Source organism: Rhea americana, unplaced genomic scaffold (assembly GCF_003343005.1).
Source record: "Rhea americana isolate MKP2758 unplaced genomic scaffold, rheAme1 scaffold_2, whole genome shotgun sequence".
In the NCBI taxonomy this organism is placed as follows: Eukaryota; Metazoa; Chordata; class Aves; order Rheiformes; family Rheidae; genus Rhea; species Rhea americana.
In genome coordinates, this window is record NW_028186149.1 from 10506011 (window position 1) to 10524915 (window position 18905).

Below are 18905 nucleotides of genomic sequence, written 5' to 3' on the forward strand. Positions count from 1 at the left end.
TTGAAATCATTAATTGCTCCTGATGACAGGTGGCATAGCAATGGGAAACACACACAACAGCCAGCATGAAATGTTGTCCAATTTTTGTGACTGACGACTTACAGTATCCGAGTGCTGATCCACAAAGCTGCAAGGATGTTACAGTCAATTTACTGTGTTTTCATTGCATCATCTGTAATTTTAATGGGAATGGTATGATTTCTTTTTCTAAAGTATATTTAATGTTTATAACTGCTTGGAAAGAACCTCAGAGAAGCACATGCATGGAGGAGAGGGAGGAGTAGTATAACACCTAGTGTAATATTTTAATTTAATTAATATTTAGTAATTTTTTTACTCTAACAATTTTTTTTTTCAGAAGAACTCTCACAATTAGATTTTACTTGCTAGTAATGTATGATCTCAGCACTGGATCACACTGATAACTGCTTTGCAGTTCTGATAAGATAATGGTTAAATGTCATGCATTATTGTGCAGATTAATGCTGATTTTTTGAGAGAGTTATTACCCTCCTCTTTGCTGCAACAGGCCTACTTCCTCCCAGTTGTCAGTGTTTAGGTTGGGAAATATGTTTTAGTCCTTCTTTTCTTTCTCTAGCTTTTCGGTTTAAATTGATCTGCTAAATGAGAACAACATCACCCTTTGTTCTTCCTTCTTGCAATTTTTCCTTATAACACTTACTTGTTTTAATGTCAAGAGATACTAAAGATATTTTGTTTATTACTGGTGAAATGGCTAGTCATCAGCTCATCCCAGGGGAAGAATCACGTATCCAAGTGGAAGGAAACTATCACCTTTTAAAAGCAACCGATGATTGAAACTTTGATGAAATGTAGTAATGAAGGTGAGGATTACACCTGCGATGACCTTCCTGAGAAATTTTGAGACTCCATATAAATCTCCTAATCCCACCGACAGTTCCTCTTTTACAGCTACTACATGTTCTTATGTCACCTTTTCCTGTAACATTGTCTCTGCTCTTGAAAAGTCTGTATGATAGCTTAAGAAAAAGAACGATCTTTGCTGGCGTGCAGTGTTTTTTCCAGCTGACAGTGAGTACTGGCACAGAGAAATCCTGCAAAAAGTATTCGCTGCTGGACAGTACCCCACTGACAAGTGACAGCAGAGCTGCAGCACAGGTGATCGAATAACCACCTAACTTAAGGTATTCTGATGAAGAGAAGTCTAGGAGCTTTGGATCCACAGAACTGGCTGCGGCCAATTTCTCTTTTGTGACTTTCCTTTTTTCATTATTTTTGACATTTCAGAGACGAAGCTTTGTTATATACTGCAAGCCTATGGCAGTGGACCAGGGAGATAAGAATTCACTGAGATATAGAACACAGAGACTGAGAAAATGTGTGAAAAATTGAAATGACAAGGGCGGGTTGATAGCTTGTTGTTACTGARCTATAGTACCTTGGTTGGAGCAGTAGGTAGTTGGAGACACAGCAAAATAAAATATGTGCTGACTATGCCTAGAGAGAAAATGCTGAAATATTTAAACCTCCCAAATCAGGGCTTATAATAGATAGATAGACCAATTCAGCTTTAACATAGGAGTGCTACAGATAAAGTATGATATATAGTTGATGAAGCATCACTTTCAACATGTTATATTGGGCCTGTATACTTCAGTAAATAAAATAAAATGTCAAAAGAAAGTCCATGCAAATATTAAATAAAATACAGGAATGCATAAATAAATATGATCACGTAAAAGAAAACAATGGGAAGAGGAATCTAAAATTATTAGGAATGAGAAAATAATGTTTGTAAATAAAGGCCTTAATTCTGACCTCATTTAATCTATTTTCTGCAAATGTTAAACAATCTCATACAAATTATTTCCAGTTACCTAAGATGCTACTCCTTTTACACTGATTGTTCTTCCCATCAGCTAAAGAATGAAGAGAGTTATATCTTGGCATTTACTCATCAATTCAAACAGTTTGTTAACTTGTCCTTTAAAAACTTGGATAAGGAATATACTTTTAGACCAGTACAATTTTCTGTGTCTCACATAATCAACCTGTTGTACAAGCCTCATTGCAAGRGGTGGTGATAGTGCCATAATTCTGCTTTTTTTTTCATCACACTCCAGATATTAATAAAATCCCAACTGTGCTCTAAAGCATTCATTTTCTTCTATGAGCACAGGCCCTACARTTAGAAATGACCCTTGTAAAGAAGGTTTCATTTGAAGAGTGGAAAATAGGCAAATTACAGTTCAAGTTACTTCAATTGATTCTTAGGTATAATGAAATAAATTCAATCTAACTTCTATCGAGTTCCTCTAACAGCCTTATTCTTCCCATAACACCATCCACAAGGAATATGTCACATCAAAATGCCATACTGTCTGAACCAGCCATTTTCTAGCCTGCCAAATCCCACACTTACATTTGCAAATTAATTTCACTGGACATCAAGTGATTATATAATAATCTTATGGCACAAATGTCATTACAATGTGTTGTTCATAGACCGGGTTTCATTAGACTTTGTGATACAAATTAAAAATCTAATCTTTTATTCTTAAATGAATATTTTGTATTTGGCACAGTATTGCATAGTGCAGAAACATAATAAATATTTAATTGGATAAWCATTTTGAACAATATAAAAATTGCACTGATTTTCCTTTGCAAAACAAAATAATCCAAGCCAATGTAATTATTATTATTATTTTAAAGTATACTACAGAAAAAGTTCTAGGTCTTCTATGAAAATGTTCTCCCCTCAAAGTCAGTAGATTTACTTTCCTGAAAAAGGTATAGAGAATTTGCAGCTAAAAGACAATAAGATATAAAATAGTTAATTTTTCAAACCTCTCGGTTAACGTGTCTAAAACAGAGTAAGATTTGTTTTGAGTCTCTACAGTTTAGTTCTGAAAATGTCTGATCTTATCTTCCAGACATTATGTACATAACTTGTTAGTAATAAKAATACTGTCCCATTTGCTTGTGCTAGTGACTTAAAAACCACTTCTCTGGGCTGTCAGATGAGCAGAAGACATGCAAATATGAATTTATAAATAAAATGAAAAGATTTTTGATATTGAATTTCGGTTTGGTCATTTAAGAGAGCAATCTCTCAAGTGAAGCAGAGAACACGACCTCTGTCAGCTGTGAATAAAACAACAAACAAACAGAAAAACCCATCAACCTCAGCTTTCTGAAACTTCTAAATTTAATAAAAATCTGCTGGCATTGAGAAATTCAAGTATATTTGCTGGTAGTCRAGCACACAGAAAGAATCAGGCAAAATCGTCTCAATAAGAACTCAGTTAGCAGAGCATAAAAGAAAGTTCTGGATAAATACAGCGTGCCTGGCATGCCTATTCCACATGAGTGCATACATTTACATACAAAAATGTTTCCTAAAAAGGCTCCTCCACTTTTTATTTATTTACTGCTAATATTTGTTGTGTATGCCCTTTTCAGAAGCAACTTTCTTTTCCTAAATCCTTCTTGAGTGCAAAAATACAGATTAATATTCCACTATATTAGCACAGCTGTGACCATTAGTAAGCCAAATATATAATGTATACGTCTAGGCCTTCTATTTTCTTTTTTTCTTTTCTTTTTATTGATATTGAGGGGAAAAAAAGAGTTATTCCACTAAACACTATTTCTCTGCACTATACTCGATGAAGCTCTAAAGAAGCACTTTTACTCAGACAAAAGAATTCTTAAATAACTATTTCTATTACCAAAGAGAGAGTCCTGGGAGAATACTGCCGAGTACTGAAACTTGTTTTGCATGAAAAACATCACAAATAGTAGAGACCTCCTAATGATGCAGTCATATTGCAAAAAAAAAAAAAAAAAAAAAAAAGGAAGGCAGAGTAGCAACCTGATGCAGATTGCATACATTGATTAGTAAGTATGAGCAATAATTCCTGAAAATGAGCACTGTGTTTCCACTGTGTTTCTCCAGCTTCCTGACTGCTATCTGATGGAGAAAAAAGGAAAGCCCAACGATGCCCTTTACAGTGGAAATAAATTCTCTGCATTCAGCGACTTTTTGCCCCATGCAGCGTGGTGTGCCAGCTCGGTTGCCCCATGCAATATGCTGCTGCTTTGCCTCCGTAACACGCTGTCTGCTCCACAACTCACCTTGCTGCCTGCCACCCGCGGCACTGGAGGAGAATGGTTATCACACTACCAGATTAGTGCCAATATCTACCTGCCATCGCTTCTATTTTGCACGTTACTAAAACCATGGTGGACCAAAGAGAATAACGTCCACTTGTTAGAGGTTAATGCAGCTGGCATGATGATAATTGTCATAATACATTCTCATCATATTAGCGTTAGCGTTAAATAGACCTATTGAGATCAATATGAAAATCTTAATGAACATTATATAGCTTCCACATTCCATTGCAGTACAGTATAAAAATTAATCTGCTCTTAGTAATACAAACGTGGATTGTCTTTGTTCCTRTGATAGCAAGGCTGAACCTAAATTAGGTTGTTTTGGGCCATATGGTTTTCAGCATTGCAAATTTTTAAGAAAAAGACTAGAAAGATTAATCAAGCTGTCAATATTGATGCATTTATGGTTGATTTTGCCTAGGAGAGGGAAAGGAGACTTACTGAGATCCCTTCAAGTCCACATTTTTTATGACTTCAGGGCAGTAATCAAATTATTTAGTTTCCTGGTAGTTTGAAACACAGTACTGAAGAATACTACGAAGCCGCGATAGGAGAGTGCATAAACAAAGAATTCAAGGAGACTAAGGAGCACAGAGCCCAGTTTCACAAATGTTTTCTCACACTGAAGGCCCTACTAACTTTTAGTATGTCTTGAGAAACTGAAAATAAGGCTTCTGAGTCATTTACATGTTCATGTGATTTAGTTACTTTGAAAACTAAAAAGCCTTGAAATCAAATCTTGAAATTCTTGAGCCAAACTCCCCAAGGGAAAATGGGATTCACTTATCTGGTTCTGGAAAAATACATATCTTATGCGACTTCTCCTAGGACGCAGGACAGAGCAGAACTGTGATTCTCCCTTTGTCAAGGGAGGATAATCTTTCTCAAAATTCTGATCTTTTTCTAAAGGCTTCTCTATGTTAAATCCTAAACCCTAAAAAGCAGTTGTCTCTTAATATAAATTGTGTTCTTAGTGCATAAACAGTATTACTCAATACTGAAGTATTTTTAAAACGTGATTTAAGAAACAATCCAAACTACAGTGGCACATAATTCATCACAACTTTCCAAAGCAGTCTAGCAGTCCCCTGTAGGGAGGGGTTCTTCATGCAATAGAATTTCTTCACTTAGAAAGATTTTTTCTATGTCTTTTTCCTTATTTCTGCACTGTAAGACCTGACATCTGTCCCCATTGCTCTCTCTTTAACATTACAGTTTTCAGGTAGCCACAGGGAAACTCTATTCAAGTTGGTGCCCCTTTATGCACAGTTGAAGTAACATGATATATAGAGGCTACATATTTTCTTTTTACATTACCATTGTTGAAATCAAACAAAAAAGGTTCTGCCTGAATTACATGTTTTCCATTATGATTAACAGAGAACTCATATATATTGTCTATAGCATGTGACACTGCTTCAGATTTGATCATCATTGCTTCACAACATCATGATATTACATTTTCAYGTAGAATCTGGATAGGAGTTGGCCTGGAATATTAAACATAACATAATAAGGAGGCTGTGCAAACCTTCACAAAAAATAAGCTTTTCAAATAATTGATCTTTATTTCCTTTTTCATTTAATGTTTGAAATCAGCATAATAATCTGTAATGGCTATCTGAATTAAATTCATCATCCAAACCATTATGAATATTTAGTTTCCTATGATACGGTATGCTTAACAATCCTATATCTTAGCTTTTCTGACAGTGCAACAGTAAAATAAAGAAAAAAAAAAAGGAATTTTGTTAAATATCTTAGTAAGTTGATTAGCCTTAAACATATGAAGGGTAAGTGTTCGGCAAAGTAAAGTCTCTGCTACTTCCTTTTTTTCACATGAGACTAYATTTTCCTTTCTTAACACTCTTCCTTCTGTATCTGTGGGTAACACTTCCCTGGGACACAAACCTGCTGCCAAGAAACAACACAGTCCACTGCTGTAAACTCGCCTAGCTCCATTGATTTTAGTAGCACAAGGCTGATTTACGCCATCTGATGAGCTGACCCTTAGATCCTTACTCTTTTTCACTGCTGCATGCCTGATCATTTTTCTTTCCTCTGTTGTTTCTTGACAGTACAGACTGACTGACTTAATAGAAAAATAAAAACTAATTGCTTCAGTTTCATGCCTGAGGAATCTTTGATATGAGAACAGTTTTATTAAAGGAGCTGAACAAGTTTAGCAYGTTCCAGAACCCTTCCTCCTATTAGTAGCTCATATTACCAAAATTACAGTCACTCTCCCCAATTCAGAACACAAGTGTTTAATTACTATTTTACCTGGAAAATGAAAAAATTGAATGTCCTGTAATGGTTACCTGTTAATGTTGATAAAACTAGAGGAAAAGTAAGTCCCAGAAGGTTTTTTTTTCTTCCAGATAGTAGACTGCAATCCAGACAGTGAGGTCTTCTTTAACTTTTCTCTTCGTTCATATACCTGTTCTCCTATTCTATCACCCAGTGATTTATACAGGATATATGAACTAAGGACTCTCTAGGCCAGTYGATATTCAGATTGGGCCCCTGCACGATTATATTAAATTTGTGAATCAAAATGCAAATACCACAACTGATTTACTGAGTCACAATGAATATGGGTAAATCAGAACACAGGTCTCCCAGTTCAGGCTAGATTCATTCAATCAGAAGGAAAAGAATCTTAGTTTTATTACATGTAAAGAAGGGTCTCTTATATTTATGTCTATTATTTTTGTGGACACAAGATAGGGATTTTGTCCTTAATGAAGACACACAGTAACAAYGCACACGCATGAAATTTTTAATGGCCGCTGAAAGTCATACAGAAAAAGACAGAAGTCTTTAGATGTAAGCGTTCATTATTAAAAACCACTGGGAGCTTAGCAAGAAGACAAACACATCTTATTTAATGGTCCTTCGGGAGCCAACTTATTCATATTAAGATTACATAAATCTCTCTTCTGGTTCTTTTACCTGATTCATTGGCACCCTGACTGTTACACAACAGTTATCCTTTTCTCATCAGCATCTCAGAACATGCCACCAATTCAACAGGTAATTTATCTTAGATCTGTAATTGATTTGGAACTCATCCCATTTAAAAATTAAAGGACAATGAACTCAATTTTTTCTCATGACTTAATAGAATGCAGTTTTCAAAGGTTGTGTTTATGCCTTTTTGACCAGACAAATTAGCCATTATATCTCCTTAAACAATTCATTAGTTACTAATGGCTGCAGTGACATCTGCTGATGACAGTGAAGCTGATCAAGTAATGCTTTCACTGCTGCTAAATTCATCCGCTCGTAAATTGCAGGGTTTGCAAAGAGCAGAAAGGAGTTGGCAGAGATTTACTCTGAAACAATTATTTATACATCCAAAGTTCAAAACCTCTAACTGTTCCACCATAACTGCAATCCAGGAGCACACATGCTTGCAAGCTCTGTGGCCAGAAGCTAAAGCGGAAAGCTGTAGAGAACTTAATTTTCATTGGCTGCTTACATATATATCCTCCATTAATATATGAAAAGTCACTATTACCATGAAAATATTTGCATGTGGAGAGCCYAGGAAGGAGATCTAGGTAGATCCCAGGGAGCCCAGAAGAGGGGACAGAGCGGACTGATTCTGCTCAAGCACTGTAAATTGCCTGAAAGTCTTGGCTCCCTCTTGCGATGGCACTGTCACTGCCACTAGCCATATCTATGCAGCTGTATAAGATCATTCCTATGCTGGGATTTGCCTGCACATGCAACCTCCTACAGCACATCTTAGATGAGAGACTGCTTAATTCCCTAGGAGGTGATCAGTCCTGAGCCTTCCCCTCTGGAGCATCAAGCAATCGTCTCTGTGCTCTGGTCTTGGTCTTGTGCAATCCCCTCCTGCCCCCTGAACTGAGCCTGGAAAATTGCTAGTTGWGAGGGGCCAAAAAATGTGCTGGGCAGAGCGCTAGTGATGAAATTCCGTGGTGCAGTGGCGACACTGTTCTGACCCCATTCAATTAACTAATAGAGACAGCAGTACCACTGGGGACATTGTAACAAGCCAGTCAAGGTGTACACAGCCCTACCATTATAGGTCTGGGCTCTACAGTACTTCCAGGACAGAAACCACAAGCAAATTTAGGTAGTAATGCCTCCTTACAGGATTCCTGCAAGCTGTTATCTTGCCCCTGGTGACAGATATACTAAGAAACAGTGAATTTATGCTGCTTCTTAGAGCTCCAAGCTGTGGTACCAGCTTCTTCATACCTGAAGGATCTTCTGCTAGCAAAGGAAAAACAGGCTACTGGAAAAAATATTGGAMGGTGAGGGAAGATATTCTGTAAATAGACATTTGCATGTAAAAGCAATACATACAATCTATTGCTCTGTTCCCCAAGTTTATAACCATGCCCTCTCCACTAATAAAGCTTCTCCTTCCCCCCCACCATATCCTCAGGGAGCTTCTGACTGTAAAAGGCTCTGAGGGAGGGTATGTTTAGTTTCCTTACGTTTCTGGGTGGCAGTTCAAGCTGTTTAAGTTATGTTTCGAGAGAGAACTTAGCCATATTGAAACCAGCCCTTTTGCTGCTATTAAACAGCTGGTAGAAGGGCTATAACCAGATCCCAGAGCCATGCAGAGATTTCCTGATGATCCTGAGACAATAACACATAACTTAGCATGTCCAACAAGTGGACCAAATTTAGCTTTTAGGTACATCTAAGCAAACCCACTGATCTTGGATCTTATTTATCCTAGGATTACTTTATCCCTAACTGTAAAACACATTAATATGCTCTTAACATGTCAGAGGGATAAAGGGGCTTCAGTGYTCTCTGTGAATAAGAAGACTGCAAATTTTCAAGGAGAAAATTCAGAATATGCTATGGGAACTTTTTATTGTAGCAACTTTTTTTGTTTATGTGAACAATTTTGTCTACATGCCTAAGTCCAAGATTTTGCTCACACACAAAAATGGGTGGCAACTGAATGTAGTTATAAGCCCAGATCCTATTATTTTGTCCTGCACAAACAGAACATAATGCTTGCATTCTTCAGTTTGGCAAATCTCACTTTTCTGCTCTAAATTAAGCTTCATGCCAAAGTGTCTGTGACCTCAGTGCTTTGACTTTTCTCATATGGTCATTCACATTTCCAGCTATTTAATTTTTTTCAATCTTTTTACTGAAATGTTAAAAAAAAAAAGTATTGAAATTAAAAAAAAAAATGGCAGTGATCAAGTCCAAAATCTCTATTAAGTTGAAACATCTTGATGAAGTATTGCTTTAGTATTTCCAGGAACTGATTCCCTCCTCTCCTCCCTTGAAAGTACTTTTAAAAAGAAATCACTTGCTTTCAGGATACAAATTGATGAACTTTCCAGAATTTTCGTTTCTGGAAAAAAATCTTTTAAGAGATTTTAATTTTTTTTAAGAGAAAATTCTTTTAAATTCTTAAAGAATTTAAACTTTTTTTTTAACCTGTGCAAATTTTTGTGAACAAGCTCCTATCCAGCTGAATTACAAAGTATTCACAGGGCAAWTGCACTCAGGAAATGATGGAAAACACAGTAAGTGACCTCAGAGAATCACTCAGCATACTGAATTTCTTCTTGATATAGCACAGAGTAATTAGATCTTCAGAAGGAGAAGGAAAATATCTATTACTTGTTCATGCCTCTAATGGTCACATCCACAAGCCAATGCATTTAAACAGTTCCTAGTGATTTAATAATTGCCATTCTCTTACAAAAATAGCAATTTTCTCATACCCCTATGATACGGAAGTAGTTTTCAAGTGTAAATGTCTGCACCTGCAATTATTCATATTCAGTGACTCGAATTTTTATGAAAGGTTTTGCTGGCATATCATTTTAACTCAGTTTGTAATCCTACTTTGTAATTTAAAAATTGAATGAATGTTTCTAGAGGCCTTCTTAAGACTCCATTTATGACATAAGAACCACAATAAGACTGATTTCCCAGCCCACTGAATTTAGCAGGAGACCTTTTCTTTCTCTTATGGCCTAAACTCTAAGTCCACAATGCTCAATTAGCTTTTCTCCATGAAAACAGCTCTTGTACAGAGGTAGCCTTCCCAAAGGGAGTAGTGCCAAAAATCCCTGTGGCAACCTACTACATGCAAGGTGGGGTTTCCAAACTAACACTTCTTTATGCCTTCCTTTTTGAAGTTGACCACAGCTAAAACAAGGCCAAATGACTACGGTCAATTCCTTTTTTTTTTTTTTTTTCCCAGTTCTGACAAAGAGAAACTATATTGTTTTGTCTGCAACTCAAATACAGGCATGAGGACAAACCTTTAATTGCAGACACAGCTATTGCATTGTTCATAAAACACTTTTTCCACAGAAATCTCTGTGCATGTGGGATTTTAGTATGGCCACATAATACATTTGACTTACATAAAGAGGAAGAAAAAGGTCAGCATTTTTTATATCTAGATGAGAGTGGCAGAAAATCAGCTGTCTTTCTTAATGATGATGAAGGAAATATATAATGATATATATTCTATTCACTTCACTTTATCCACTATTTAAAGAATCCTATTCTGATCCTATTTTAGTTCTGATTAACTCATTATTTTAATATTCAATAGTCTCATTTTGCCTAAAATCACACTCATCTTACACTCGGCATTGGATTCCTGATCCCACGTTGTATTTATGAATTATTAATATTATTTTCTTCTGTTCAGTGCTGCAGATTCTGTAGTGAAGGAAAACGTGGATCAGGAAGGGTTTGTGATCACCCTCTCCCAAGGAYAGTAATGCTTGATTAACTTCTGCATGTGCCTTGTTGAAATGTCACTTGGGATAAGATTGCCCACTGCTCTTTGCCCAAGTGCATTGCATGACCAGCATTTGGCTCCATGATGTTCCTGCACGGGAGGAGGCTCTTAGCTTGCCTACGCAGCAGTATTTCTCACTGTTTAAGGGCAAAATCATTCTGTTAGATTTGTGCACTGATCTAGACAGATGGACAGAGCCAATGGTACTGAGGCAGTCTCCATCTCAGTGTAGTCCCTAAGGCCTTCAGTAGCTGAGCAAGGTCAAACCAGCAAACTGAAACTGTGTCAGAATCAGGTTTAAAGCTATCCCTAAGGCACATGCTTCATCCATCTATTCCATCAGTTGAAAAAGTGGGTGAAACTCACACAGGATGTTGCTAAGGGATGCTGAGGAGGAAGGGAGCACATTTGAAAAAAGGACATTTACTTTCAAGTAGCTTGAAAGTAGGTTGAAACATTTTAATATTTCCTGTTCTTGTGCAGAAAAGATAAGCAAAAATACTTAAATTATTGCAAATCATATGCTTCCATTGGGTTCTGTTGAGCYTTTGATGATTTTTGTAATACTTAAGTAATACAATACAGGCAAAGTTTGATTATATTTTAAGATTATAGTGTTTACAATAATTTATACAAGCACACAGCTGTAGCMTTTCTATTTTAATGTCTAATACTCGTACAAAACTAGGTTTCTCATAACACACACATTCTGGGACAGTTCTTGGTCCCATGCTATTTAAAGGGAGAAAACAAAATCATTAATGATGCGGAYGGCAAGATCTTGAGGGAGTGCCATGTAACAAGAAAAACATGTCACTGGTGCAGAGTGACCTGGATCGCTTGCTAAGCTGAGCATAAGCAAACAATATGCACTTTGATATGGCCAAACGAATACTGCATGTGAAAATGCAGCATTCGGGGAAGTAAAGATTTTGGAAATGCTTGGACTCATGCTCAGTTACTGGCTCAATATGGTCTGATGTCCTGGCATATAACCACTGGAATAAGGAATAGGGGTGTCACTTTGAGATGCTCACATGGTCATTTCTGGAAACTGTGCTCATTTCTTAGCTTCACATCTCCAAAAGGGCTTGATCAAACRGAGAGTGTCCAGAGAAGAACAATAKGCCTCGTAAAAGGATTTAAATTTGTCTTTTGACAAGAGATTCAGAGAGAACCTTCTATTTATTTAAGAGAACAACATTAACCTTATGATAATCAGAAGGACCTATATGGAGACCAACAAATTAGTTTAGGAAAAAAAAYGTTTTTCTGCATTTGTATTAGCAAGAGTAGTTAGCTTAYTGGTGGTGATGATGTGATCTCGCTCATTAACAATTTTCAAGGTAGGACTGGTGGATCATTTTATAAAATTTGGGTTCAGTTGCAGACATAAATTAATTAGGAGAAGTCCTGCAGTTACAGCTTTACAGAAAACCAAATTAAATGATTAGTTCTTATAGTATGGATTTCAGAATCTAAAATTGAAATCAAGGGGAAACATTCCCTAGACTGTAGAGGGCACAAAACAAGACACTATAATTTGCAGATATTTTCACTAAAATGTTTCTTTGAAACAGAACCTTTTAAATAAAAAGCAGGAGGGAGTTGATTAAAAAAAGAAAAGGAAAAAAAAAAAAAAGCAGCCAGCTTCTCAACTGGCATAAATTCGCCTATTGACTTTATTGGAGCTCTGCCAAATTATGCGTAGTGATGATCTGGCCTGTGACTCTTAAAATATGGGATAAAACAGGAACCCTTAAAAGGTAGAGGTAAACAAAATCATTTTTAGTCAGTAATTAGTCTTCTAAACTTCAAGAACTTTAATGAGCTGCAAGCAACTGAACTTCCTTCGTTTCAATGCATTGCTGCTCATGTTTCATGCTACTTTATTAGATTAGCTTGCAAATTAGCTTACATTAATGAAAAATGATTTACCTTAAACCAATGGAAATTAAATGGCTTAACTGTAAAGGCATTTGAAATTGCCTTTAAAATTAACAATGGGTTTATTCACTGATCCTTCCATGCTTAAAGTTTAGCAACAACTTCCTTCTATGAGTGGACTGCATCTACAAAGCAGTTAAGGGCATCTTTGAAAAGTGACATCTCAGGTCTCTTGTCTTCAGGCTTTTCCCTGCAATCTCTTCCTTGTTCCATGCTAGCTTTGAGATGCTTCGGCAGAGCAGTATAGCAATGGTAAGAGGCACACCACTATATTACGACCGGCTTTGGGCCAAGGCAGTTGATACCATGATTTCATAAGCAATACAACAATTTTCCCTGTATATAAGATGTGTGTCTGTTTATAACAGTATCTCATCAAAGGCTCTATAATTTCAGGAGAAATTATGTATGTATACTTTAGGTAATTGTTCAGCGATACGTTAGAAAAGGTAAGACTAACTTTATTTGAATGAGCGTGCTTTTGGATCCCTGAAAAAAAACCATGCTTCTTCTGTAAAGCTGTGTGGGGATGGAGAAGACAGGGCACAGGCCAGGGGGAGCTCCCAGGTGTGTTGCAGCCCAGAAAGCTCTGCAGCCGTTCCCCCTCCCCGGTTGTGTTTTGGATGAGCAGAGCGATTGAGGCCAACTGGGACGGAGGAGGGCTGAGGGGACCGCGATGGGGCTGGCGAGCAAGCAGGGCCCCGGCTCCACAGGGCACTCCTCCGGCCGAGCCCTGGTGTTCCAGTCTAACCCCCAACCTCTGATTTCAGTACTGCGTCTCCTAAAGACTTCAACAGATATAATATCAACTCACTCTTATGTAGAAAGTTAGGCCTTTCAACCCTCTAAAAAGAAGGATTAAGTAAAATCTGAGCACTGCCTTATGGCGCTGCTCTGCACTGGAGTGAATTTACTCTATAATCTCTATGAAAATAAACTAAGACAAACCTGAGAGGACCAAGCTTTTCATGAACAAACATACAAAGAAAGAAGGCATTTGCTACTTTGTATTGTAATTTACTATTATGTATTTTTTGGAAATAAATGATCTAAAAAAAGTAACATGTTTTGAAAACACAGTAATATAGGCTAAACCTATATAGAGTTTAATAAATACTAATCAAAGAAAGATTCTTGCTTTTAACTACCTAGACTTCATAAGACTTTAAAGATATTGATTTCGTTATCTCTGAGGCCTAGAAGATTGTATTTTTGTTCCCTTGAATAGCCAAGAAAAGAAGATATGAACTATGAGAATTGTTAAAGCTACAAAAAGTCTCTTTGTGTTTTCTTTTGAGGGTAAAGGTAATTTGTTAAGAAACCTCCTTGACAGGATGATAAAGCATAGTTCTTTTGTTTTTTCCCACAGCGTATAGCCATGAGAGTCAAAAGAAAGCTGGGCTTACTGTAACACATTGACTGACAATCAGATTTAGAAAAAAAAAATAGGAAACTAGATCTTATAATGGTACCTAATGGGATTCTGAAATAAAGTCTACTGCTCTCAGGTATCATCAGGTAGTTAAATTAAAAGAAAAGCACAGAAGCTCAATTATTGCCAAAACAGGCTCTTAAAGGATGCTGTCACAAGTAGAAATTTCTTTGGCTCCACAGCTACATTGAAAATTTTTCAGTTTCCTGTATCATTATAGATTATTATGCCTCATAAAATTAATAAATGTGTATCAAATGTTTGGCATACTATACACATCAAAGCCTTCAGAATTATATTTCTGTGCTTTTAAAATATATATGATAACAAAAATCAAGCAACTGAACAGAAAAAAGTTATTTTAGCTTTACACTAAAAATCATGAGGGGTACTGGTTTGGCAACAGATACAGTGAAAAGGCTAGAGCTTTCTGAAGCCATGCGGCCATCACAGCTCTCATTATTTTCAATAGATTCAATTCTTAAATCACCAGTCATGCTTTCACTTCCCTGCTTTCCACAACTGATGTCACGGGCTCTAGGTAAAGTGGAATAGTATTTTATGGTGCTCTTACTACTTAAGATGAGGTTAGATGGCTATTTTAAGTATTCCATATGAAAATTGATTATTAAGTCTTTTTTCCTGAAACTATACCGTGTCGTCACTCTGCACAAAATAATTCCATTCATTGCAAGAATAATGATGGTAAAGGTTCAGCTGTTGGAAAAATAAAAGATTGCTAACTTGGCCCATAATTTTATATTTATTTTGGAGTGATTAGTTAACTGTAGAACATAGAATAATGACAAATTTCCTGTAATAGTTGTAATAGCAATTTTAATGCACAGACAATGCATTTTAGTGTTCAAAAAGTCATCTGAAGCTTTTAGAAATGCAAGGTACTATACTATACTTAGTGGAATTACTTTATATAATACTATACAATAAAATTATCCAGTATAATTAAAAATGAGTTTTTGGTTTTACCTGTGACAGAAGAATATATTTGTCACAAAAACCTTAAAGGTTTTAATATTTAATATTTTAAATCTGGGGACATAGTCAAAACTTTCTCTGTAAAGCAGATACTCTCAAAAAATAAGATTTAGTTCACTGAAACACTGTTTTGAYGGAAACCTTTCTACCAATCTTATTAAAAATGCAGTCACTACCTGGCTTCATGACTGAATGCTTCAGACTAAATCATCAGCTGTAGACTGGAGTGTTCACTTGTGTAGCAGTTTCATACTTAGTATTTCTAAAGTGTTTCATCTTCATACAGCTACTAGAGATAGCACAAGTTAATACATCCTGCTCTACAGGACTGCTGTGAGTTAGGGAAATGTTATCCCCATTACACGGATAAAAGTGGTAAGGGTAAGGATTACAATTCACAAAGGAGAAGAATAAGGTGCTTAACACCAGATGACGTTTAGCCAGCCAACTGCTGAACAGTCGAGTGTTTCTATTTGCACAGCATACAGTGCAGATTAGCCATAGTAAAAGGTGGCCTGGCATTATCCATCTCTCTTTGCACCAGACAACTTTGTGGGAGATTGCTCTCTTCGGAGACATAATTCCAGCGCCTTTTGTTGGGACAGCACTGCTCTGTGCTGCCTCCCAAATATAGATACAGGTTTAGTGTCAGATAGTAGCTCTTAATGATGAGAGTGAACACTGTTTATATTTAAGTCTCCAGCCTAATGGCTAAGTTAGCAGCTAAGGCTTCAAAGGACACTTCAGGGCTGCTGAAAACTAACTACAAAAAGAGCTTCAATTCTAAGCATTTGAAGAGAGATGGTGTAAAGATTTTCTTGTATAGTCTAGTCCTGAATCACTGAAGCACTCTGGAAAATTCTATTCAATAAATTCAATCCACTAAATTTTCAAGCCATTATAAAAACATCCCAGAGATTTTATCAATGCATTTTTAGATTTATTTTTCTAGGTTTTTCTCCTTTACTTGGTTTTCCTTATAAATATCATCAGGCTCGGAAGTATCTACAGTTTCACTCAGTGTAGACATCTTAGCAAGATATGCTCATGTTAGCAACTAATCATAATATTTATATGTTTCCCTGATAAGAGTATAGCTTTTCTGTCCTTGATCATGACTTAAGTTAAGCAATAATTAATAACATATGTATATCTGCTTTAGAGAGTGCATGGAATAAAAGTTTCTAAGGAAATTCACAGATTCTATTCCTGAAATTCAAGAAAAGGATCCAGAAAGAGTTCACTTATCAGACACCTGCAGTCTGTAAGTGAGCTTCAGTTAGCTGAGTCATGAAGAGGAAGCTGTACTCCCAGATGCTAAATTTCTCCAGTTAAAGCTGTTATTTTATCYCACTGCCTTACAACAACCTTTCTTCTGCTGCTTCTTCTCAATGCATATAATGACTCTGATTTTCATATTATTTGCACTCCTTTATATTAGCATAAACTGACTCGTAGGGCTGGCACAAAGCAGGGACATACCAAGTTTGTTACTGCAGAAGGTAACAAGCCCTATTATGTCCCTCTAACGCAGCTTAGTGATGCAAAGGGGCTAGAGAACACTTGAATCTCCTTGAGGGGAGTTTCAGCTGGTGTGCAGCTGCCTTAATCAACCTTTCACATAAACCTTATACAGCACCTGGCACAAAAGTTATGTCACAGATGGAGAAAAATCTCACCAAACCATGCTCTGTGCTTTGGTGCTAACAATACACGGACAGCTCTTTAGTAGATTTAAGCAATTAAATAAATTTGAGGAGTCACACAGTCAGGAAGTAACAAGCATCTTCTCCGTAAACTTCTCTCCTGGCTGCATGCAGTAAATCTGGATRAAAACTTGGCCCATTAGTTTGAATCTAGATACACATTCCTTTTCTTTTTCTCACACTTGACTAGTATATTTCTGATGTTTCCAGTTGGATAGGATTCTATTTAATTTTCCTTCTGCTATTTTCCAAGCATGTTTTTGGAAAGCTGGCCACCAGCATGTCAACCTACCAGTGTGTGCTTGGAGGACAAAGTGGAGGAGAATCCCAACGTGACACTGCTGGGGCATGCACACGGACAGCTTGAGCCGGCCAAAGGGAAAGGTTATAAATCATACTCAGAAGGAGATTGATGATGTTTGTGGAACATTCTCTCAGGGTGCCAAAGAGGTGTTTGTTCCTGAGGCTTAAGAATTATTTTTGTGGAAGGCTTTTATCATTAAAGTTGATGATGTGCCTACAACCAAGAAAATAAAGGAGCAATGCTTGCAACAGTAGAGTGATTTGTATTCTTTTGCATGACAAAAAAAAAACTTTCATCATCCATCCCTTTGACAGTTATGATTTGTTAAAGTTCTCTCTAGGGTGTTTGTAACAAAGATTTGAATTTATTGTTATGTGATTTGCATCTTTATTTCCACTACATATGAAATCTGTAGTATTTAGCAGATCTAGCTTATAGTTCAGATCTAATTAGCATACAGTGGAGACCTCTTAAACATGTAGCCTTTGTGTATAATAAATTCATTCATTGTTAAAGGCTGGTTTGTTTTATGAGGTGTTAATTAAAGTTGGTCTCAACATAAGATAATGTAGGCAAAAACTAGTATGCAGTAGTCCTATTAATTGAATAACTTAATTTAGAGTTACTTATATATTGTGCTATTAATGTTTTTATATCTGTTGGACAATTATTGAGAAATAAAGAACAAATAAGCACATAAACAGATAACTAGACACCTGCGCATGATACATATGAACACACAAGTGCATGTTTTGCATGTGCACATTGCTGATGTCTCAGCAATATATTCTCTGAACAACAACATAAATAAACGTGAGCTAAGTACCACAAAGTAAATCCTTATGAGCTATTCCTATCAATTTCTTGCATCTCATTTTATGTTGATTTTATTATGATAACATATAGAAAGTTTAATGCATGGTTAAACAGTATCTTCTGAAACAACCACTGTCTTGAAAGAAACGTGCACAACATGGGGAAAAGACAGCGTTGGTGCAAAAGATTAGATATCCAGTGTGGTGGATCATGGTGCTGYTTATTTTGTGCCACACTTACTAATGGATTTGCAGATCTTACTAAAAGTATATGGCATAATAAAACACCGAGAAAGATAGAATGTGTCCAATATAAACAATATCAATAGTCTTAATCCATATYCTGGAATTTATACATGGTAGCACATTAATCATATTCACTGTGGCATTTAATAACTTGAAACTGAGTACAAATCTGAAAAAAAATTGAGCAAATTATTTCTTCATTATRGCCATTTACTAAACTCAAAACATACAGACAGCTGAACTGTATTTCTCCAAGCTTGAAACCTCATGTTAATTGAATTTTGGGTGAAAATGACCCAGCTGAAATCCATAGGAGACTTTCCACTGACAACAGTGGCAGCAGGATTTCAGCCTAGCATTTTCTCTGTAGTTGTCTGGACTAACATTACCCTCCAACATAGTCTAAATTGTGCAGAATTAAGGCTGGGGAAGAAGACTACAGAACTGCAGGTCTTGAAGCATACTTAATTTCTCCTGACTACAGTTATGCTTCATATTTACAGACTTCCATAAAAATGGGTTT